Below are 24010 nucleotides of genomic sequence, written 5' to 3' on the forward strand. Positions count from 1 at the left end.
ATAAACAGCAATAAAAGCTAAAGCACAGTGCAGAGAGGTGCAACCTGGCCAACCTCTGCTGCCCATAGAGGGTCTGGCCGCTATCCTTTGATACTGCCAGGTGGTTTGTGACAGGGTGTACTAGTCTCAAAGGCCCCCCTGCTGGAGGCCTCAGGGCCCTACCACACCATGTCTTAGAAAGAAGCAGAGGAGTTGAGTCCTCCAAGTGGACTAGAGAGGCTGTTCAGGAAGCAGCCAATTGGAGAGAGGCTACAGGGAGCAGACAATCAGGGCCCAGGAGGGCGATATAAAAGGAGTTGCAGAGCCTGACTCAGCTAGTTGCTGCCTGGAGCTGGAGGAGTGTGGATAGTATTCCTGGCTGGCTGAGGGAGCTACAGGAATGTGGACAGAGCAGTTGCTGTCAGAGACCAGGGGAGCAACAAGGAGTTCTTGGCTGGCTGCTGGGAAGGAGTACAAGACTTCAGTCCTATGGTAAGCATAAAGTGTTCATGCTTGAGCTGTGGGAAAGTGACCCAGGGAACTATAACAGAATAGTGAAAAGTTAAAGTGGACATAGTGGCATGTGGTTGCTATTCATATGATCCCTGGGCTGGGACCCAAAGTAGTGGGTGGGCCTGGTTCCCCCTTGGGGTGCCACTTGGAACTGGGATACCACTGAGCCTGCCTGTCCTACCAGCCTGAGTTTCACTTACTCTGTGCTGCTGTGACAGGCTCTGAAGCCCTCTTCTAGCACACGCAGGTAGAGACACACCCAGCTGCAGCTATAATCACACAGATGCTGAGATCTGCTCAGCTAAGGAACTGCCCAGCATGCAAGTGCACACCCTATCTGGAGTGAAAACACAAAATAGTATTGTCCTGAACTGCACAGAGAACTATACAGCGTAAGCTCATAAAATTCACCCTCTCTCTCAATATGTAGAGAGAGATGCAACAGCTTTCTGCCCCAAGTGTGAGTGCCACACTGGTTTCAGAGACCAAACAAAACAAGTTTATTAACTACAAAAGAATTTTTTAAATGATTATAGGTGATAACAAACAGATCACCTTAGTAAATAAACTGCAAACTGAGCTTAAGACACTTAGATAGGTATGGTCTAAATTGGCAAATTCTCACTCTGAGTGATAAACAGGCCGGCAAATTCTTAAGGCCCAAGTTGCTTTGGCTTTCCTGGGTTTTCATACACAGGCTAAAAATCCTTCTAGTCTGGGACCATCACTTCCCACAGTTCAGTCTTTCTTCCACAGGTGTGTTATAGGGAGAGTGAGGTCCCCCATGATGTAATTTTCCCCCTTTATATCTTCTCTCCGCTTGCTGGAAAGCTCTCTTCCTGTGACCTGGGTGAAACAGTTCCCATTGTCTAGTGCTATCTCTGAGAGGTTTCTATTGTACGCAGTTCCTGGGGTAATCCTTGTGCTTGTGTGCATTTCCTCAATAAGCCATTAATGTTGTTGGGCCTTTTTACTGTCCTACCTGAAAGGCTGCTTGTGGGTGTTTTCAACCTCACAACATGTTTCAGTAACGTATACATAGCCAAACTTCACATATGATGATGGCACATACGATCCAATGAGGTATTACTGTCTAGCAGATCAAGACTTTTGGAATGATACCTCAGAAGGCATACTTTGTACAGAACATGTCCTAATTACATCACATTGGTGAATATTTGGGTGTCACACAACCCATTAGCCATTGAATATGGAACTGCGATATACACCTGGAAGAGGAACTGAACTGCTTAGTGGCTGAGCTGGGGCAAGAAAGGCCCAGAGAAGGCGAAACCACTGCCCCGGGAAGGAAGCCCTGTGGGTATGGCTCAATACTAGGGCTGGGACAGTGTAAAGACTGAGAGGCATTATGATAAGCCTTGGTTAGACTGTTTACCCCATGCGGGGTCTGCTCTATTTGTGTTTCACACTGGTGTGTGGAGGGCTGAGACACCAAAACTGTCTGACACTACTAGCAGATAACCATAAACTGAGAGAGGAGCAGATGCCCCCCCACCCTGGGGGCACTTGTGAGAGGTGGGTGTCACACTCCTCTAGTAGCTGGCACCTGCCCCGTCTGCCCCAAAACCATTCTACCCATTCCCACCATGAAGGAACCTTAATGGCTGCATAGCTAGAGTGAAACAATTTTCTTATCTGATTCTGAGTAGAAGCCCTGCCTTGCTGGCTATGTAGCAGCAGGGCAATAAGGCTCTTAGTAGGGGTTGCCATTTCTGCCTGGAGCTTTCTGGAGTTTTGCTCTGCATTGATTCTGCAGTCCTGTCCCTCCATTGTATCACTCCCCTGCTGCCCTTTACAATCTCTCAGTAGGGTGAGATGCTGCAGGTAAATTAACTGCCTTCTCCCTGCTTAAGGGGTTTCCTGGTCCATGGAAAAGTACCTTGTCAAATCATGACACAACCAGCAGTAATGTTTCCCTGGATGACTCATTCCAGAGATGTAGATTCCAACCATGTCTCTGATCTTTACCTCATGGGTACATCTGCCACTTTCACATTCTCCAGGGAATTAATCTTTCTTTTATTTTACATTCTTTCCCAGCCTTGTGTTCTCCCTTTCCTGCTTTTCTCTCCCTCTTCTTCCCCCCCCCCCCAAGCCCTTTTAGTTTTTTAAAGAAGCATATGCAGGCAAGACTGGCTCAGTGGTTGGGGCCTGGCATGTGAGTTTTGGGTTCAATTCCTTGCTCCACCACAGACTTTCTTGGGTATGACCTGGGGAGAGTCTTTCTGTGCCTCGGAGTCCCACATGTGAAATGGGGCAATACTTTCCTAGCAGCTGGTGGTGCTGTGAAGATAAATGCATTAAGATTGTGAGGTACTCAGGGTATGTCTGCACTTCAAAGAGAAACCTGCAGCACCTAGTCTCAGAGCCCAGATTAATTGACGCAGGCTTGAGCTGCAGCTCTAAATATAGCAGAGTAGCCATTTGGACCCTAGCTATGAGATTTTCTCCCCTTGCTGGGTTTCAGAGTTCAGGCTTGGGCTGGAGCCTGAACATCTACACTGCTATTTGTATCCTCACAAGCTCAAGTCAGTCAACCCAGGCTGTGAGATTCAGTGCCAGGGGGTTTTCTTTTCAGTGTAGACATACCCTCAGACACTACATTTATGGTGTGGTCTGATAAATACCTTGGATAGAAGCATCAGCTGCAAGTCAGTCTGTGCTGTTTGAGCCCTTCCTTTGCCATGGCTAAAGAAGCCCTGAAATTGTTACAAACTATTCTTTTTTTCATTTCCATTTGAAATTGAAGGGGGGTGTTAGTGTTTTCTCAGGAAGGCACAAGAGGCTCATAGAGTGAAAGGCTGTTCTGATCCTGGAGTTCCTCCCTAAATGTTAGCAGAGCTGGTAGCATTGTGAGATCCCAGGCAAGGAAAACAAGGGAATTTTTTAATCAGACTTTTGGCTCCTTGGTTTTTTGATCCATTTAACTCGAATGCCTGAAAAATACTTGGGGAGGGGAGAGAGAAGATGTATCCTAGATATTCAGCAACTTAGCACCTTTAATGAAAAGCTGAACTCGTGTCCTTGGAGACTTCCAGGAAAATGAGTGCGACTCAGACTTGATGATTTTAAAATAGAAATGGGGGGGGGGGTGGAGAAATCTTTACAAACTGCAGACTTGTTATATTTTACATTATAACAAAGTAAAAAGGTGAACTAACTTAATTTTTTCACTGTCTAAGGATGTCTCTTGGACCACTTCCAGCATATGTGTTTAAATTCACTGGGCGTGGACAGTTCAGACTCAAAAGAGAAGCTCCTCTTTCTTTTCTGCCTAAAAATGGCTCTAAACAGAATATATTCAATGTTAAGGAACACTAGCTCTGTAACAGGATTGTAAGTCCCACTGTTTCAATCAAATCCAGTACCTGCCTATTATAACTGCTGGGCTTCCAGCTGGCAGTGATGGGTGATTACTGTGAGGAGTACCTTACTGCTGACCTTCTGGCTGGGACTGCTGGGAGGAAGTTCATACTGCTGGAGTCCCGGCTGATACTGACAAGACAGTCAAAAGAGATGCCAGGAATAGATCTGCCTTTCCCAAGAGTAATCTCTGCCAACTGATTATCCTTGCTGGAGCTGGCTGGGGAAGTGAAATATGCCTCAGCCCTCTGGTTAAAGTCATAGAGTTGAATTCTCTGCTGCTGGCTTTGGAGTTATGCCCACAGATGACCTGGCCTATAGAACTGGGAGGGAAGAGGGATTTCAATTCTGAGACTAAGGAAAAGCCAGACCTTGAAGAGACTGAACTGAAAGGTATCATTAGATTGCTTTGCATCACAAACCCCCCTGCCTCCCTAAGGATTTTGTGTGTACAATATGTGTATATGCAAAGGTATGAGCATATGTGTACACACAGGTATGTGAGATTTCTTTTGGACTCTGAGGATGCAGTTGGCTGAACTGTACTCCTTCTTTTCCAGCAACTGGTGGGGCCCCTACGACCATACAGAGGTCAAGGATACCTGGAATTGATGGTAAGAGATTTTGTTTCTCTTCCTTGGCTCTTAATCACACAGCCCATCTCCTGTCAGTAACTGAGTTGCATGTACATGCAAGCTGGTAAGTGCTGCCTGCCCCAGCTTTGTGTCCTTCCAAACCCTTTGAGGACCCATTGCCTGAAACTGAACAAGGCTGTTTATCCAGTTACGCTCCAAGAGTGTGGCAAATAGAACAGAGGGCAAAATTCAGCCTGGTGCAAGTCCCATTGCTTCAATGATGCCAGAGTCACATTTGGCTCATACCACTAATAACTTAATTGGTAACTCTGTTTTCTGGGCTACAAAGTCATTTATCCAAGTTATGTGCCAGGAACCGGGCTCTCACACAATGCTCATAGGGTCTGATCCACAGCCTGTTGAAGACACTGAATTTTTTTTTCCATTGACGTCTTTAATGGTGCTTGGATCAGGCCCATACTAATTGTGATGCTAAGGGCTGCTGAGCTCTTGGAGGCTAAGACATTTGGGGGTGCAATCCAGACCAGTGAGGGGTTGTCACCCCACCCTGCAACCTGGAATGCCTCACAATGCTTAGCTGCTGTAGCTCTTACCTGGGCCACCAGCATGCAGGTCACATCCTGAGGGGCTGTGTATAGTTGCAGCCCTGGTCCAGCAAGTCTGACCCCATCAGCAACAAGCCAGCCATACTCTGGCTTCCAACAGCCTTGGTTACTGTTCTCAGGGTGACCCCAGTATACTCCCAATCTTGAAGTTCCCCAGAAAACACATGTTCTGCACTGTCCAGCCCTCTTCTAGACAGTCCAGTTACATTGGGTCCATTGCCCCTGTAAGGGGATCAATATACAACAGTTTGCTACTTTTAATGGAGCTACCCACACAACTCAGTGCAAATGCACCAGATTAGCTTTGATTCAAGAATAAAACAAGCTTATTTAACTACAAGGAGAAGTTTTAATTGAGTAAAAGTGTAACCCATTAAAGTCAGAAATGGGTACAAGGGAAATAGAGAAAATGCTTGCGAAAATACTAAAACTTAACAAACTAGACTTGATTCAAGGGGGAAGTCCCTTATTGCACATTCTGAGTAATATTGCTGACCAAATTCTCAGGGTCCCAAATCCAGTGGCTGTTTTTTTGGTCTTGGGTGGAGAGTTTTTGCCCCTCATTTTTTTTATAGTCCAGGCATCCTTTGAAATGCATAGTTCTGAGGGTTACCCCTAGATGAAGTTCCATCCTGCTGTGAGGATGGAGACGAGGCATCTCGAGGTGAAAGATTCCATGATCTTTACTAAGATGCGGATGTTGGTTCCTGCCCCGCTTCCTTGTCAAAGAATCACCACTTGACAGGTAATGTCATCAAAGCTGTTGAGCCCTGGCTAGAGGTGCCCACTTGTCTTTTCTTTGAGAAACAGGCTTACCCCTTTGTCCCAGACTCATCTGGTAAACACTTCAGTCAGGATTTCATCTTGTGTTCATAACTTTACATATGTTGCTACAGATATTTAATCATATTGCTGACCAGGGAGTTGTTTTCAACGGATATCTTGCAAGGCATATTTTGTACACAGATTACAGTAGGTGTGAATCCAGGGGTGCATTCCCTCCCAGAAGGATTAGCTTTCAGAGAAACTGCCCAACAGAACTTTCCTGCATCTCCAGGTGGGCATAAGGCAGTGATGAGCTGCCAAAATCTTAACCAGTTCCCTATAAAAAGTTCTGATTTAAGGGATGTGCCTTTGTCCTGCTCTCCGCAGGCCCATTCTCCATCCCAGGTGCCTGCTGGTGGTGCAGGAGTCCTGCAGCCCTTGCATCAGTGGGGTCACTCCCAGCATGTGGGGTGGCAGCTCCCTGCAGGCAAAGGCTGCTCTCTGCCCAACTCCCCACCACAGGATGTGAGCAGCCCTGAGCAGTGGAGGCCAGACAGCTGCAGAGCACAGAAGCGGGAGAGACTGGGGGGGCTTGCCCCAGCATGCCCAAGGCAGCCCCCAGCCATGGCACCAGCCAGCCCTACCCAGCTCCTGGCGCAGAGGAGGCTGCTGCTGCCAGGGGTTGGCTCCTTGGCCCTATGCAGTGCCCAGTCACATGGTGCCTGATCTCCCTGCCCAGAGCAGCTGGTTGCACTTCCTGGGCCCAGCAGGAAGCAGCATGGAGCTCTGCCACAGCCGCTGAGCAAGACAGCATCAGATCAACCTCTGCACACGGGGCCCCGGAGCAGCTGCCCAGATGGCTGTGCAGCGCAGGTACCAGCCACAGCATGGCTCCTGCCCCAAGACAGATCTGAGGAACTGTCCCAAATTGAGGTATAATTAGAGAAGGTTTTAGAACAGATTGATAAATTAAACAGCAATAAGTAACCAGGACCAGATGGCATTCACCCAAGAATTTTGAAGGAACTCAAATGCAAAATTGCAGAACTACTAACTGTAGTCTGTAACCATCATTTAAATCGACTTCTGTACCAGATGACTGGAGGATAGCTAATGTGATGCCAATTTTTAAAGGGCTCCAGAGGTGATCCCGGCAATTACAGGCCTGTAAGCCTGACTTCAGTACTGGGCAAACTGGTTGAAACTATAATAAAGAACAACATTGTCAGACATGTAGATGAACATAATTTGTGGAATTTTGTTCGCTTTAGTAAAGGGAAATCATGCCTCACCAATCTACTAGAACTCTTTGAGGGGATCAACAAGCATGTGAACCAAGGGGACCCAGTGGATATAGTGTACTTAGATTTTCAGAAAAACTTTGACAAGCTCCCACACCAAAGGCTCTTATGCAAAGTAAGCTGCCACTGGATAAGAGGGAAGGTGCTCTCATGGATTGGTAACTGACTAAAAGATGGGAAACAAAGGGTAGGTATAAATGGTCAGCTCTCAGAATGGAGAGAGGTAAATAGTGGTATCCCCCAGGGGTCTGTTCTGGGACCAGTCCTATTCAATGTATTCATAAATGATCTGGAAAAAGGGTTAAACAGTGAGGTGGCAAAATTTGCAGATAGTTAAGACCCAGGCAGACACTGAAGAGCTATAAAAGGATCTCTCAAAACTGGGTGACTGGGCAACAAAATAGCAGATGAAATTTCATGTTGATAAATGCAAAGTAGTGCACATTGGAAAGCATAATCCCAATTATACATATAAAATGATGGGGTCTAAATTAGCTGTTACCACTCAAGAAAGATCTTGGAGTCATTGTGGATAGTTCTCTCAATGTGCAGTGGCAGTCAAGAAAGCAAACAGAGTACTGGAATAATTAAGAAGGGAATAGAAAATAGGACAAAATATCATGTTGCCTCTATATAAATCCATGGTACACCCACACCTTGAATACTGTGCAGATGTGGTTGCCCCATCTCCAAAAAGATATATTGGAAAAGATTCAGAAAAGGGCAACCAATTATTAGGGGTAATGAATGGCTTCCATATGAGGCGAGATTAATAAAACTGGGACTTTTCAGCTTCGTAACACAAGAACTAGGAGTCACTAAATGAAATTAATAGGCAGCAGGTTTAAAACAAATGAAAGGAAGTATTTCTTCACACACAGTCAACATGTGGAACTCCTTGCCAGAGGATGTTGTGAAGGCCAAGACCATAACAGGGTCCAAAAAACTAGATAAATTCATGGAGGATAGGTCCATCAATGGCTATTAGCCAGGATGGGCAGGAATGGTGTCCCTAGCCTCTGTTTGCCAGAAGCTGAGAATGAGCAACAGGGGATGGATCATTTGATGATTACCTGTTCTGTTCATTCCTTCTGGGGCACCTGGCACTGGTCACTATCGGAAGACAGGATAGTGGGCTAGATGGACCTTTGGTCCAACCCAGTAGCGCTGTTCTTGTGTCTTGTTGCAGGGCTATGAAGAAGTGCTTGGGCATCAGGGAGAGATGGGATAAAGGTAAAGAAATCAGGGTTCACCCACAGAAAACTCAAGACTGTCTTTTAATAAGTGAGGAAATTCCCCCACAAAAATACTTGTTTAAAGTGAAGTTAAGAATGCAGGCACATCTTGGTGATTTGAGGGCATGTTGCCTTTCTAGAGTGTTCCAGCTAAACCCACAAACAGCTCATTCCAACCCCACAGAATGTAAAGCTGACGTTAGGTCCCTCCAACAAGGTACTGACTCATGCTCTGGTATTTATTTGTATTATGACAACACCCAGAGGCAACAGTCATAACCTAAATTGTGCCCCACTCATGTTGCAATCGTCTCTTTTTAAAATAAAGCCAAATGTGCTATGCACGTATTTCCTATGGTTGGATTTAAGGAAGATTATCCTCTCAGCTGGGAGAACTGAGCTCCATCCATCAGTTAACTATCTGCCATAGATGACTTGGCTTATGGAGAATTTGTACAAGTCTCCACCATGAATGTCTGACCTTGACTACTTTTTCTTTGTGTGGGGAGAGGAATATGGGCCTAAAGAAGCCCATGGATATCTTTAATTATGGAAAATATAATGAGATGAGGAGTAACACTACAGTCCATTGCTTTCTTGATGTGTGATTTGGCCACACACACTTATGGGCACAAACCTTGTGATTGGAAAAATGGCTTTTAAATTATGCTTTTTTACATGGTGCTTTTCCCTTTACTTTTAGTAAAATATTTCCTTTTTTTGCAAATATGGAATTTAAGCAAGAATCCATAATGCGTCTGCCTTTTAACCTCTAACTCAAGAGCAAGAGCACACGTCTTCTCTGAGAGAGATTTTCCTGATGCCCACAAAAGCAGAATGTAAAGCTAGTTTGGATTTGTGTGAAAACTGAAGTAGAACTTTGAAGTAGATTTATTACAGCCAATTTCTACTATAGCATTGCAACCCCTCTGCTTGCACTTGCTGATGAGCATTTAGTGTAGTGGAACACTGATTCAAGTTTCTAATGATGATAGTTCAGTGCTGTTTGTCTTTGCTAGGGCAGAGTTAAGGCTGTGCTTGTTGAAGTGTGCATCAGGGTCATGTTTGAGATGTGCCGTCCTAACACTGCATTCCCTGGGTTTCTAACTGTTCAGAAAAGAAACCCCTCTAACCTCTGTGGAGCTCCCCACTCCCTAGATAGTAATAGGGGGAGCCTGCCTCTCTAGCTGCAGGTTATCCATGATGCACAGGGCTCTTCAGAGCAGGGGTGATGGGGCAATCTGTATAGGGGGGATGCTGAGAGCCAATGAACCAAACTGTAAACCCTGGATGTTATGGAAACCACTTCAAGTCGGGGTGCAGCAACACCCCCAGCTCTCCTAGTTCCAGCCCCTATGCTGCAGAGTGTGGGTTTAATGGTCTTCTCCTGTCTCTGGCAGGGCAACAAAGGTGAAATGAGGCTGATGGGGGACTTGGCTATCATGCAAGTATTGCATTTGCCCAGTTGACACCTGTGATCTTCCAAATGCTCTTGCTCTCTGCTAACACTCTGTTCAGTGGCCCCAGAGCTTGATCAGACACTTGCTTGAGTGGCAAAGCATTAATGAGACAGCAGTCCTGAGCTTGGGTCCTAGTCTTTAGATGACAGGGCCCAAGCTTGCATTCAAAAAGGCCTCCACATTAAGGGAGTGATAGGGTGCAAGAGAGCTATCTGGTCATCAGTGGCTCAGACTGACAGGGGCAGTCTGGGGTTACCTGTGGCCATTCCTTTGCACTTTGCTTTCACTTTAAACCTTAAAACTGAGTCTATTTAAATTTTGTGGAGGCTCTTTCTCACCAGATTAGAATAAACCTTAAAACTGACCAAACTGTGGATTCCAATTGCATGGGAGTGTCTCTTTAAATAGCATCCCAGCTAAGAGTTGTGGCTTAGATCCCTGTTCTTAGACTGACACTCTCAGCTGGTCTCATCTTTTAACAGATACTAAGGAGTCTGTCAGCTGTGGAAAGGGCTGTGAATTTGCAGCCTGTCCCCTTTGGAGCTCTTGTCTTGCACCTCTTTGAAGGAATCAAAGCAGTTGCTTTCTCCAGCAGAAATGAGTGAGCTTTGGAGTGTGGGAGGGGGTCCTGGTTCTGGATAGTGTTGCATGACTCACCCTGATGGCCCTTGTTCCTGGGTCTTCAGAGTGAGGGAGGGGCAGATCATGAGAGCATCAAGTGGGGAGGGAGAGGCTGAAAATTCCTTCTGGAACAGGAACCGTAGCCACTGAGGGACCAGGCAGGGGAATGGCTGTTAATCCAGCCCCCAGCCACTCAGCTGAGCTGCCACTTCCTATGAAGGCATGGTAGACTCAACAATAGAATGAGGCAGAATACAATTACATAGCTTGTTGGCCCTCCCATGCTGGGTCATGGCCTGGTTGCCAGCTGGGCCCTGATCCAACTCCTATGGGAGACGACAGAGCTTTCTCCATACAGTACACAGGACATGACTCCCTCCTTGCAACCTTGATGTCCTCCATGTATAATATTGCAGTTCTGGCTTGTGCCTTCTTCCAAAGCAACCCCTATTGGCTGTTACCTGACTCACTACAGCATACCCCTTACCTTGCACCTTGTGAAATCATTGACCCCAGTGCAAAATGGGCATTAGACAAAGGGGAAATTAGCCTCATGCTTCCCTTCTATTCCTGGGTTTCTGTGGCCCTGGCTGATCTCCAGCTCAGTGGCTAGCTGCTGTGCTTGGTCCTCCTGATCTTTGTGTATTCTGTCCAGGGCATCCCAGGCACAAATGGACCCAGGGGATGCATGGGACTGCCAGGACCTCCTGTGAGTAAGCATGTTACCCCTCTGATATGGGTCTGTCCAGGCCCCCAGCTCCAGAGTCATGGAGTAGTGAGGAATGGGATATCTAACAGAGGAGCTGGCTTTCTCCCACCCCATTCAGGGACCACCTAGTGAAAATAGAGCATCAGGAACTCCTGGAGCCATGCTGAGCATGAGCCCACAGCCAGGAGGGTATCAAAGTAGGGAGAGAAGGGGGCTGTCTCTTCCCCTCCCACTTCAGGATGAAATACCTGGGACACATCACAGTAAAGGGCAGGGGAAAAAATAGTCTTCCCCCTGAGCACTCAGCTGGTCTGTGCTGGACCCATCCCATCCTCTGATCACTCTCCATTGATGGACCCATCCTCCATAAACATTTCTCATTCTTCTTTTTTTTTTTTAAACCAGTTACACTTCTGGCATTCATAACCTCCCCTGGCAATGAGTTCCACAGGCTGACTGTGCGTTGGGTGAAGAAATACTTCCTTTGGCTTGTTTTAAACCTGCTGCCTATTTCATTGGGTGACCCCTGGTTCTTGTGTTATGAGAAGGAATAAATAACACGTCCTTATTTACTGTCTCCACAGCAGTCATGATTTTTATAGACCTCTATCATATCCCCCCCCCTTTTAGTAGTCTCTTTTCTAAGCTCAACAGTCCCAGTCTAATGTCTCCTTGCATGGAAGCTGTTCCATGCCCCAATTGACTTTTATTTTTCCCCCCTCCTTTCTGTTCTCTGTACCCTTCTCACACCATACCATATGGTGTCATGGCTGACAACTGAGGTGTTGCTGGCTGGACTTAGTCCCGCTTCCTCCATATAATGACCAGCTGCCCAGGTGCAAAACCTGCATGTACTTGTGGGGTGGTGTTTAGTAAGCAGAGTAGCTGGTATATCACCCACTACAGTGGGACAAACCTTTCAGCTCCCACCTCAGTCTCCTGACTGACATACAGTCAGAGCAAACGGGGACAGAAGAGAAGCTGAGGGAGGGTGTGGGTTCCCTGTGGTAGAAGAAAACTGGGTTATGAGGAAGTCTAAGTCTGTGATAGACCTAGTCATAGGAAGGGTGGGAGAGAGGGGCAAATATGCTGCAGGGAAACCTTGGTAACTAGCACCTTCAAAATGCATATAGCAATAACTATAGGCCCTGATCCAAAGCCCATTAAAGTTAAGGGAAAGACTCCCCTTAACTTCTTTGGGGTTTGAGTCAGGCCCAGAGGAGGAAAGGAACCACAAAGAAGGAAACCATGTGGTCCCAAAGGCATGGGAGCAGTGGGGAGAAGGAGGTAGAAGTGGGGAGTCTGCAGGGAGAGCAGAAGGAGAGACGCAGAAGGCCACAGAGGGATGCATCTGAGGGGAGCAAAGTGGCTTTTTAAGGTAAGTGAGGGGGAGAGCAAGGTGTCAGATTTCTGTAGAGTCCATCTGTTCTGGAAGCTGCACCTCTGTTCTGATCTCCAAATTCCTGTCACAAGAAAATCTGTAGAAGGTGGCATGCATCAAGGGGATGGATGGATGAGAGCTATTTTTAGTGAAGCGTGCCAGATCTGCTGCCCAAGAGACTGAAATCCTCTAGTTAGTCACAGACCAAGTATAGCAGGGAGCAGCAATGCAAGTCTCCCACCCCCCCATTGCTGACCATTAGGGACCACCGCCTGGGGTGATGTGAATCACAGAGGCTGAAATACCTATGTCACTGGATCATGGTCTATAAGTACCTTCAGGGGGAGAAATTTCTGCTAAGAGGGCTTTTCAGCCCAACAAAGACCTAATGGGATCCATGGGCTGGAAGCCAAAGCTAGACAAGTTCCAACTAGAAAAACTGCAGATTTCTCACTCAGAGGGTAACTGATCATTAGGACAGCTTACCAAGGACATAGTGGATTTTCCTACACCAAGTTTTTTTTAATCACTTTTGGGTGCTATGAGCTTGACCTAGGAGTCAATAGGTGACCTTTTATGGTCTGTTATGCAGGAGGTCAGACTAGATGGTCAGTGTGGTTCCTTCCATAAGTGCTGGAATTGGAGATACTGGTGGTGCTGTCACACCTGCTGGCTTGAAGTAGTTTCCATCACTGTAAAGATTTGGACTCGCCCAGCAGCACCTCCTGCTGGTAGTCATTGGGAAATAGCTCATCCAACCACCAGTGTGCCCTCTGCAGGCCAGTGATCTGCCTTACCACCAGCCCCCATGTCCCTCCCAGGACACAGTGCCCCTTTCTCTGGGGTGCTGCCTCCCTGGCAGTACCCCCACTCTCTCAGGTTCTGGGTGCCCCCACCCCAGGGAACCCCCACCCTCTAACCCCACCTTGCCTCAGTCTGGCCTACTGCCAGTCCCCACATAGCCCCTTATATCAGGGGCAGACTGCAATGTATACACCACTCATCACAGGCAAGAGGGTTTTGGACATGCTGCCTCTGCCTACCCATGGGCTGCCCCTCTGCAACCCTGCACCTATTTGGCCTGTAGCCTGAGGCTTTCCAGGCCAGAGCTCCCAGTTCCTCTAGCCCTTCCTCAGCCCTGCTCCAATCTAGATGTCCTGCTTGGCACCTTGCAGCCAGGCCCTTCTCCCTCTACAGGCAGAGGGAGACTACCTCAGTTTCTGGCTCACAGCCTCTTGTAGGGGCTAGCGGGGCCTGATTGAGCTGGCCACAACTGTGGCTACTTCCTCAATCCAGTTGGGCTTTTCCCCCACAGCCCCAGCCCTCTCCCTGGGCTGGCCTCAACTCTGTCAAGGCCGGAGTGGGTAACCAACCCCCCTGCAATCACATACAGGGTTTACAGTTTGGTTCAATGGTTCTCAGCACCCCCACTATACAGATTGTTCCTGCGCCCTTGGTTCTTTCTGATCTTAAAATCCTGGAAGCTATTCAGTGGATCACTCTTCTCACACTGCCAGTTACGGGAGGTGAAGTTTATAAGGGGGACACCTGTCCATAGGTGGGTGCACTGAGACAACAAACATTTCTTACGTAGACTACTGAGCAGCTGTCACTTTTATTAACCCTTGACCCAGGTAGGAGTTGAATAGTCAATTGTTCTGCACAGCAGAGGTTATGGGGCAAGTGATGCTGCTTTTCCACAATTTCAGCCTGTGCACATCGGCAGAAGCACTCTATGTAGAAGTCCAGTCTGCTGTTTCAACCTTCAGGAGGAGTCAAAAACTCTATTTCCTGAATTCATCAATCTTTGGTTTCTCCCCCTGCCCCCCTTCCTTATTTGTGCACAATTTCCCAAAGTCTAAACCCTACCAAGAAGGCTGTTCTCACTGGAGATTCTAGCTGAAATCAGAACATAGCAGCCAATTTCACAACCCCAAGCCAAGAGAATAAAGCAAGCTGTGTTTAACTGGCAGGTGCTCCCAGTGAAGAGAGCTGGTCAAATGACAAAAGACCAGATTTGCAATATAGTCACCAAGCAATGAAACAGATTCAATTTGCTGTTCTCCCTGAGGGCTGATCCTGTTTCTTGTTTGGGTGACCACCAGGTTCGTCAAAGGATTCATGAATCCTTAAGGTTTTGTGGATTTGTACCAGAGATGAATGATTTGTTGCTTGTTACTCTTCTCTTAAACATTTCAGTCTTGATCCTGCAAGCTGTTTTGTGTAGGAAGAACCTTGCCCCTGCACAGAGTCCTACAGCGTTCTGCAGGGCTTGAGATGGGCCAGGGTTTCGCCCATACAGCTCAGCTTGCAGAATTGGGGCAGACCAGGGAGCAGAGAATACTCATTGTGCTCCAGCAGTTGCAAATAGTGAGTGGCTGTAGTGAACAACACACATACCCCTCTCTTAGCTTGAAGATGATTTGTCCAGGCTGTCTGGTGAATCCTTAAACCTATTAATTCATTCACAGAAACCAGAAACGGCTTGTAAGTGGTTCTCAAACCAAAATAAAAAGCCTAAATTTGACACATAGTTGGTTTGACACAATGACCCAAACAGCTTTGACAGTGATTGAGAGTATTCAGGTTAAATCAGTGACACTTCCTTCATCTCTTTTCTAGCAGGCTGGCTCTAAACCGCAGGCACTCACTCCTTGCAGCCTTGGTATAAGTTTCTGTAGCATCTGATCAGGATGTAAGTGATTGAACTGCTCCTGTTTGTTTTTTTTTCTCCTCTGGATTTGTTGGGGAAACCTGGTAGGCCTGGCAGCTGGGCCGAAAAGAAGACAGAGTAAGTCCTCTGACACATGGATACTCTCTCTTTTGAGTGCAGAGAGATCGGGATGTGAACAGCAGGGAATATCGTTGTGTTGGTGGCGATGTCTGCTCATGGCCATGTCTAACAGGGCTCTCATTAGCGTCACAGTTAGCGCCAGGGGACCAGGAATTAGAAAAGCAAAAGATCTGATCCTGGTCAGATGCAGTAACAAGGCCCTTTCTGATCCAGGCCCTGGCTTAGCAGAGCACTGACGCATGTGGCTAACCAAGCACATGAGTAATCCCACTGCCACTAACAGAACTGCTCACAGGTGTCAAGTGTGGCATGTGTCTAAGTATCTTGCTGAATCAGGGCCAAGAGCAGGGTGTTTGATCCCTGTGTAGACGTACCCTCAGTAGCCATTGATGGGCCTAAGGGGTGAACTTGCTTTGTGCTGCAATCTTTCCCAGGAATCTGTGTGTTTCCTCAGGGTCAATCAAGAAAGTCCCCCATCCCTTTGCCTTCAGCTGTCTAGAACTCAGTGGGCTGTAACCAGAACCTTTTCTTTCTGGTCTCACACTGCTCCTACTTAAGCTGGTGATCTGTTTGGTGGTTTCCTTGACAAACTGAGTCTCTGGGCTATTCTGCTTAGTCATGCTGGCATAATTCCCATGGTCATGAGAGCAAAATTTGGTCCTCTGCCTGAACTAACTCAAGGCACAACCTATCTGTGGTCCTTCTATGCCAGGCTTCCCAGGTTCACCCCATTCTACCCTTGATGCCCTACAGGAGCAAAAGAAAACAGCTGCAGGTGTTCTACCACGAGGATAGTTAGAGGGGTGGATATTGTTACTGCCCTCAGTATGACATAGAGGGAATGAATTTGAAGGGTGCATGGATATATTCCCTGGAATCCTTACAACTGTCTGCCTGCAGATGGGCTGAAACAATAGCCCTGTTCCCATGCCAGGGGCGGGCTCCTTCATTTGCCCTGAGAATCCTTGCCATGCGTGTACAGGGTTTAAACAAACATCCAGGCCAGCACGTTATGGTAGCAATGAGGAAGATAATGAGAGCCTGGAATATGGCCCCACTGGAGTTCAGAAGGAAAACTCTGCAATAAAGGAACTTATTTTTGAGGCTACTAAAAAGGGACATTGGACTCAGTTGACATGAGACAGAGTGGGGGGTGCCCTGGAGCCCAAGCCTGGCCGAGAGCAGAGCATGGTTAAGAATCAGTCTAAGTGGTGCTCCTTGGTAGGTGGGAGGATTTTAAGAGCAGGTAGGAGCTGTTTTGATGGAAATATTCGGCTAATGCTTAAGCCAGAACTCTGCAATAGCGTATGCAGAAAATCTGCATCTTCCCAGGATCACAGCTATCCTAGGCCCTGTTTGTCCTGTGATTCCCTTAAAGCTAGATCTGCCCTCCTTTTCTTGAGCCCCTTTTTCCCAGGCACCCTCGTGGGCCCTTGATAAACATTAAATATCTAGCAGATGTAAGCAAGCAAACCAGCAGCTATGTGATATGTAACGGACCAGATTTGACAGATAGGGGCCAGTACGGAATGGATCATATGCAGAATCACTCTAAGGCTGTGTAAATAATTCAGGGATGTTTGTCCTTCACCCATGTGAAAATACAGTACGAGATGCAAAAGGTGAACGTCTAAGCTGGACCAAATCGAAGTGGGTGTGACTCCACCGAATGCAATCTGGTGATTGCATCCCACCTACAGTGATCTTTCATCTCTATGGAAACCTGTGCTCTTGCGATGGGAGCAAGAGTCAAGGGATATATAGAACCAAGATGCTAAGAAATGTACAACAGATGCAGCTGAGCTAGTTCTGAATGCTACGTAGCTGCAAGCACAGGCCATAGCAACCTATGGTTAGCAGCATTTAAAAAACCATGTTCGACCCAGCAAGGTTTTAATGGCTGAAGACATCTTGGCCTTGGCTACACTGGTAGTTACACTATGTTCAGCTCTGGTCGCTCACTGCCAGCAAAGGAGATGTTTTCCAGTGGTCATGAGGCCCCATTGTACAAAGTGCAGTTACCAAATTCCATCTGTACTTATCAGCTCCCCTTTGGGTCCTCTGTCCTTTCAGACTTCAAAGATCCTACAGTAATCAATTCAGGAAACCATAGTTACCCTCCAAGACTTTTTACATAGTATTAAAAAGCCATCAAACTCAACCAACCATACTGCGAGCACTGTTTCTACGGCAGCATTCCCGCAACATCTGAAGGTCCACTGATGACTATGCACCAGCCAGGAAGTAAAACAGGAACCATGTTGGAACAACATGTAAGAAAAGGGAGGGAAAGTCAGACAGCCCTATACCTGGCAGAAGTTAGCAGCACTAGAAAGGTAGAGGGCCTGATTCACCATTGCCTTGCATCTTGTGTTGTCATTTACACCACTGCAAAATTCCCAGAGAGAAATAGAGAGTCTCTGCAGGGAGAGAGGGTGAGGAGGACCAAGACTGATCTAGAGAAATTGAGGATGACAAGGAAGAGAAAGTAAAAGCTTTAATGTGTCTTCCTGCAGGCCCTGGTTTTCCTTGAAGGTCACGAGTTCCCTAGAAGAAAAGGAACAAGAACATCATCAATTTGCCTTCCTAACTATCACTTTGAGGCTGCTCAGGAGCCCAGATTACAAGTGCTGGGAATCAGTTGCCTTTGATCCACCTGTCTGAACCTGGGACATCTGTTTCTCTATTTCCCTCCAGGCTCTTGAGAATATCAGATTTTTCTGGGAGTGAGCCCTAAACTGCACATTCAGTAAAGATGTGCTCAGAGGCCCCTAGGGGTCTTTTCCCCATGTGTAGACATACCCAAAGCTACCCCAAAGATAGATTGGGTCCTGTCACAGGCTGGCCCTTTAAGGGAAGCCAGCCTGGCCAATGACCAAGCAGCTAGCCCCCAGCTGATGATATGGCCACTTAATGATGATTAGTGACCCCAGCTGTGAAAGGTAACAGAGTGGAGAACAGCAGGGAGAGGGGGAGACTGTGTAGAAGATTCTCTCTCTGGGAAAAGTCTGGAGAAGGCAGCACAGTCCTGCAGGTGGGAGAACCCAAAGGGAGCAGGGCTAGGCTCTGCGGGGGGCCCTGAGCTAGGGCCTGTGAGGAGCAGGGAGAGCCCGTGGGGATGCTGCCGGAGTCCCTGGGGATGGGAGGGAGGCAGGCATTGAGAGGAAACCTGCTGAGGCAATAAGCAATCTGGGAAGAATGCCGCAGGAGCGGGAGGCTCAGCAAAAGTATGTCTGTGGTGCCTAAGAGGGGCAGGAGATGTATTGGTTCAGCAGAGAAGGGAGAAGCCAGAGGCTGTTAGACCCTAGCTCTAAGCCCCCTTATGCTACTTCCCCACAGCCTGGAAGTGGTCCAGGGAAACAGCAGCATGTCTACAGAAGCAGCAATGCAGAGTCTGTGGGCCAGAATGCAGAGCAGAGGGTGGGCCTGGGCTCCCGTGCCAGCCCCTGAGGAAAGGGGCATGCAAGCCCAGGCTGCTGAGCGAGGGCCGGTCAGAATACTGCAGTGCAGCCTGAGTGGGCCAGAAGAATTATTTGGACACGTAACTTAGACTTTCAATCGGACTCTCTTTTGTCACCCTGGAAGGGGACTGAACTTTGTGATGTGGCTGAGCTGCAAAAGACCCAACAGGCGGTGCTGGAGATGAGGGTCGCTTGCAGCATTGCACCCTGCCGCAAAAGGGCGCTCCTGAGAGTGAGTACGCTACCTTACAGCCCCAGACATTCTTCTGCTAGATCAGGGGTGGGCAAACTTTCTGGCCTGAGGGCCACATCGGGGTTGCAAAACTATATGGAGGGCTGGGTAGGGAAGGCTGTACCTCCCCAAACAGCTTGGCTCCCACTTCCTGCCCCCATCAGAACCCCCAACCTATCCAACCCCCCCGGCTCCTTGTCCCCTGACTGCCCCCTGCCCCAAACTTCCCCCCTCCCCGGTCCCTGGACTGCCCTGATCCCTATCCACACCCCTGCCCCCCCGGTTCCCTGTCTTGACCATGCCCCCTCCCTCAAACCTCCACCCTATCCAACTGCTCCCTGTCCTCTGACTGTCCCTCAGGACTCCCTGCCCCTTAGCCAAACCCCCCTGCTCCCTATCCCCTTACCATACTGCTCAGAGCAGCAGGAGCATGCAGCCCCGCCACCCAGATGTAGCCAGCTGTGCTGCCTGCGTGGCTGTGGGGGAGGGGATCAGCAGGGGAGGAACCGGGAAGGGGAGCTCAAGGGCCGGGCAGGAGGGTCCCGCAGGCCGTAGTTTGCCCACCTCTGTGATGGATCCTGCTTCACCAAAGCTACATTGATTGTACTGTTTTCAAGGGGGTGGGGCAGTAGCTCAGCAGGCTTGAGAGGGCTTCCTGCACCCAAAGAAAACAAGGCCTGTCTGAAATGAAAATAAGAGGCTTTCTATTTATCGGTCATTTCTCCTACAGAAAAGTCACCTGTCTTGAACTGTATTCCCAGGCAGGAACTGTCAAATCCAGTTAAGGCTATAAATAGATATCAATTTTCAAACCATCTAGGAATACTGGAATTCATAATAAATATGACTAAGTCCAGAGACTTATAGTTAAGGTTCAAGAAGAGATTTGCTATTGGAGAGCAGCCAGATCCTAGGTAAGGCGCTTGCTCATCAGCACATTGGGACTTCTTGACATACTGTGTTTGAACTGATTTAACTTTAGAAATGGATTTTTTTAAATCTGTGCAACCCCTTAATATGGACTCTCTGAAACCAGTTTCAATGTGCTTCAATTGCTAAATTGGTATAGCACACTCAAACTGAAATAGGAGTGTCCACGTGCTGACTGGCATTGAAATAATCAAGTGTGTGAATTAAAGCTGATTTAGGTCTGTGTGTTTAGCAAGACCAGCCCTTGCTAATGTTCTGTGTCTCTAGCACTGACAGGAATGCAGGGGTCAGGGCTTTGCTGGAATCCGTGGGCTGCAGATGAGGCTTGGTCCATTCTCGCTGATTCTTATACTCCATTGAAGCTATGTAATATGACTGCACTTGTTCTTTGACAAATTTTTGGAAAGATTAGATCACTCAGAGGCATGTTAATGGCACATAAGAACTACCAGACTGGGTCAGACCAATGGTTTATCTGGTCCAGTGGGGTACTGGGCTATTTTTTTTACCTTTTAAAGTTTGTAGGGTCAAAACACTTTGGTCAGGCATGATGCTCAGATCCCAGGCTGAGCATCTCGTCTTCATATTTGTCAGTGTGTGTGTTCTGGAATCAATATGCCCATGATACTATTTGAGTCACTTCAGAGCGGAACCACGTTCTATGTCTGCCTTTGCAGTACTTGAGGGAATCTATGATCTCCTAGCTTCTGGGTACTTGTAAATCTCTTCTCTATTTCCTAAGATCTTTCCTTACACCAGGGTGAGAAGGGGAAGCTCCGAGCTGGAGGATCAGAAGGAGTCCCCGTCCCAGAGATGTGTGTATGTGCATATTTCCTGTTGCCATGTGTCCTAGAGTCATAGCCATGGCACATTTTTCAGGAAGCATGATTGCTCTGTGCTTCCTTGTCTACCCAATCCATATTCTATTGGATAGACTGCTGCTGCCCTTCACAATGTCTGCAGCTCTATTCTGTCTGTGCACGTAGCTAGTCCCCTCTTAGCTGGCCACCTCACCTTAAACAGCAAGTGGGCAAGAGGGACTCTGTCTATTTAGCATGGAGGGGGATGAGATCTCCTTCACAGGTACCTTTCAGCTGAACTAGAGGAGAAGGGATCTTTGCAGGGATCAGTGATTTGCAGAGACTCTTATGTGTATGCTCCATAACACTCCAGCCCCAGTATGAGGCTTAGGCCATCTGCATGGCATACGGGGTTGAAGAATAATAAGCTCACCAAGCATGTGGTGTACTGTCTGTGTGTGTATTTTTTTTTTTAAATGAACTCTGTGCTCATCTTCTAGGTGAGTCTGTGCAGGGGCTTTGTGTCCTCCCTCTGAACTGCTGATGCCCACTACTGCCTCCGTTCCAGTCTGAGAGTGTCGTTAAGAGCAGTCATTTCACATGAGCACAGGTAGAAGAGGAGGGACACAGACTTTACCTTCAGGCCACATGATAAACCCACACTTGGCTTCTGTATCATCCTCTTCTCTTAAACGCCTCCAAGCCACTTGGTGCCAGGACTAAGCTCACTATATACACGCTGCTTGGGATCCGAGACACTGACTGGAAAATGTCACCTAGTCCGTCCTTTGACCAGCATGAGACTGTTCTTTCCAATGTACTCTCCAGTGTTGTTTTTGTCAGTAATCTACACACTGAAAATGCCTTACAGATGAGGGTCTACAAATAACCATTATATTTCACAGCACCCCAGGGAGGTCAGTATTATTCTATAACTGGGGAAACTGAGGCACACTGTCACCTGGTTGGTGGCAGAAGTCCCGAGGCCCAGTTCCCTGGTCTAGACAGACAACACTGAGTTAAGCAATGGGGCTTGAACCTTTTCCCTTCTGTGATGGGGTGTTCAGCCCGACACTAGCCTGGAAAGGAGTTAAGTAACCTGATAAGCCAAACCTGAAAGTTAGACTTGATAGGCAAGCACTGATTGGGGCTGGAGCTCAGCTGAGCAGTAGCAGGCAGGGCTGATATAAGGTCCAATAATTCTGGTGCCAATAGCTAAGCCTGCACTGAAGTAACCCTTCGACTTTAGTAATAGGTAATACAAATTGATCAGGTTTCAGGGTGGAAGGATCTGCTGAGTTTTGTGATGCCGAGTGCCTTGTCCACAGAGAGCCTTGATGGGGAAAGAAAACTGTTCTGGGCCGGAGGGAGGGGGAGAGCATCCTCCTGTGAACAGGAGCTGCTCTTCCCACCCTCGCAGAGGAGTGAGGGGAGCTTCTCATGCTCCACTGCATGGGCCACCTACATCCTGGGCCGCATGTAGCAGGAGAGAGCAGCCACTGCTGGGCGGCGGCTGCTGCAGCCAGTTGAGGGGCCCAGCTGGATCCTTGACCCACCCCTCCGTTCAGAGGGGCTCAGCCATGGGGGAGCTACTTGCTACTTGTAACCCAGAGCTCAGGGCTGCCCATGATCTAACCCAATGAAAACTCATTGACATAGAGTTTTAGTCTTAGGGCTTGTCGACGCTTGAAATGCTGCAGCTGCGCTAGTGTAGGCACTACTTACCCCAACGGGAGGGGTTCTCCTGTCGGCACAGGTAATCCACCTCCTTGAGAGACGGTAGCTAGGTTGACAGAAGAATTCTTCCATCAGCCTGGTGCTGTCTACAGAGGGCGGGTAAGTCAGCAGGACTATGTCGCTCGGGGGGGATGGATTTTTCATACCCCTGAATGATGTAGCTTGGTCAACATAACTTTAGTGTAGCCCAGTCCTCAGGAAAAGAAGCCTCCCCCTGTTGCCGAATCTTAATCGGCCGCCTCTGGCAGGGGGCTGTTCTTACAGGGCTGCTGTCACTTCAGACTTGACAGCAGCCGGTTCAAATTGGAACCCCACCAGTGAGTGAGGTTTCACAAGCATAGGTCTGTCTAACTGCAAGCCCCGTTTCTTTGCTCTAGCTGTGAGTGAGTGGGAAGGCAATGGGGGTGGATCTTCCAGCTGTATTTCGCTGGTTGCTGGGGCTAGGCTGCTGGATGGCTGAATGGGGGAAGGAGTGGTTGGTTTTATGGTTGTATGTTTAAGGATTGCCCAAGCCTAGAGAAAGGTGCTCCTTTTTAATGGATGCAAATCAGCTGAATTCCAGTTACTGTCTGTGCAGGGCCACAGGGAGTATCTGGCAAGACTGGCCCCTGAGGGCTAAAGGTAAAGAAAGCAGAGTTATATCGGAACCAGTGCAGAAAATACAACCTAGGAAGTAGGACAGCTTCCCTCTGTGGGTCCCTCAAACCGCCAGGGACCATGCTGGCATTGCCAAGGGACTGTTGTGTCCGAGCGCTTACACTGTCACAGATAAAAGGGAGGGATTCATCCTGTCGGGGTCCCCACTAGCTCTAGTGAGGCACCGTGCATGCTGCCGCAAAGAAGGGAGCACCGCTGGGGGGAAGCTGGTGCTGCTGCATTCCCTGCTCTATGGGGACTTTCAGTGCAGTCCTTTTGTCTTCCGATCCTGCGGATGTTTCAATTCCCCCCTCGTATAAAACTGAATTTTCTTTCTTCTTTCGCATAGGTGAGGGGAACAAGTGTTTGGTTTCCCGTGAGCTGCCATAAGGGAAAAAAGGAAATGTTCTGTGTAAGGGGGAGTGTTTGTACCTCTGGTTCCTGAATACAAGCCGATTATCGCTGGTGTTTAGATATGAACTGTGCATTGAAATTAGCACAAAGCCATTAACCCTGAGGTGTGTCAGGCTCTAGAAGGGGGAACTTGGCTCAGCGTTTTTGTAATAGGAGTTGCCAGCCAACCAGACAGTGCTACTGATCTGTAGCCGTGACTCCCAAAAGCATTCGCCAGCTCTTGGCCAGGGCTGGAGTAGGGCAAGGAGATCGGAGCTGTGCTCTCTCTCCTGCCAAAGGGGGTTTGTTCGGTCACCTTCCATTGGGTCCTTCTGATGTGCCGGAAATGCTGCGCATACAGCTCTCCATTCCTGCTGGCCTCCGTCATTGGAGCTCTGTAGTAATCAGTGCACAGGATTCTGTGGCACAACTGGTTTTGAGTGACTGAATGGGAGGCCTTGGGCTGACTGAAGTGGAA

General features: G+C 48.1%; 1 long non-coding RNA gene across 3 annotated transcripts; it reads left to right on the forward strand.

Annotated features, from left to right (window-relative positions):
• Positions 1–332: 332 nt before the first annotated feature.
• On the forward strand, positions 333–24010 carry LOC119860310. Of its 3 annotated transcripts, none has more exons than XR_005294491.2 (5): positions 333–471; positions 4437–4490; positions 17860–19036; positions 21267–21683; positions 23489–24010. It is a non-coding gene; the product is annotated as an uncharacterized LOC119860310 (long non-coding RNA). The 3 variants fall into 3 exon arrangements; XR_005294493.2 differs by lacking the exon at positions 23489–24010 and having other exon boundaries at positions 17860–18377; positions 18929–19036; positions 21267–21582; XR_005294492.2 differs by lacking the exons at positions 17860–19036; positions 23489–24010 and having other exon boundaries at positions 21267–21582.

This window comes from Dermochelys coriacea, chromosome 8, assembly GCF_009764565.3.
Source record: "Dermochelys coriacea isolate rDerCor1 chromosome 8, rDerCor1.pri.v4, whole genome shotgun sequence".
In the NCBI taxonomy this organism is placed as follows: Eukaryota; Metazoa; Chordata; order Testudines; family Dermochelyidae; genus Dermochelys; species Dermochelys coriacea.